We start from the raw sequence: 687 nt of genomic DNA on the forward strand, positions 1-687 counted from the left end.
GCATATCCTAAATCTTAATAAAATTTTAAAAAAATTTACATCATATCCATTTACACTACGAATTTCTTTATCTCTGCACTTCTAATTTCTGTAAATAATTAGCATCTATGCCATTTAGTTTAAGATTAAGAATCGAACTTGGATCACCTATCGACTTCAATGTACGTTTATGAAAATAAAACACTATATTTTGCTTTGCTGACACTGTTCACATACACGAAGAGAACACACTAGTTCATAGAATACAAAACAATGGTTGTTAGTTCACAACAATGGTTGGACATTCCCATTGACATACCGGAAGAGAACACACGAGTTCATAGATTACAAAACAAGATCAAATAAATAATCAGCATAGGTCATGCTATTCTTTCTTTACAAAAGCTACAATCTATATGACTATCATCATAAGTTATTGGAATATTTTACATGGATCCTTCATCACATAACATACGTCTAAAAAAACTAAGAATCTGCTTTTTTACTTTAATTTTGATTACCACAATTGCCAAAGACTAGCATAAATAATCACTTACTCTATACCAATTTGCAAAGTAAATATTAGTTTCCAATTTCCATAATTTAGAATGGCATCAACATCTTTTTCTCACTTGCATCCAAATGAAACATGACGGCTTAAGACATTAAGAACTAATCTAAACAAGATATGCTAGAGTACATGATTAG

This window comes from Asparagus officinalis, chromosome 5 (assembly GCF_001876935.1).
Source record: "Asparagus officinalis chromosome 5, Aspof.V1, whole genome shotgun sequence".
NCBI classification, from domain to species: Eukaryota; Viridiplantae; Streptophyta; class Magnoliopsida; order Asparagales; family Asparagaceae; genus Asparagus; species Asparagus officinalis.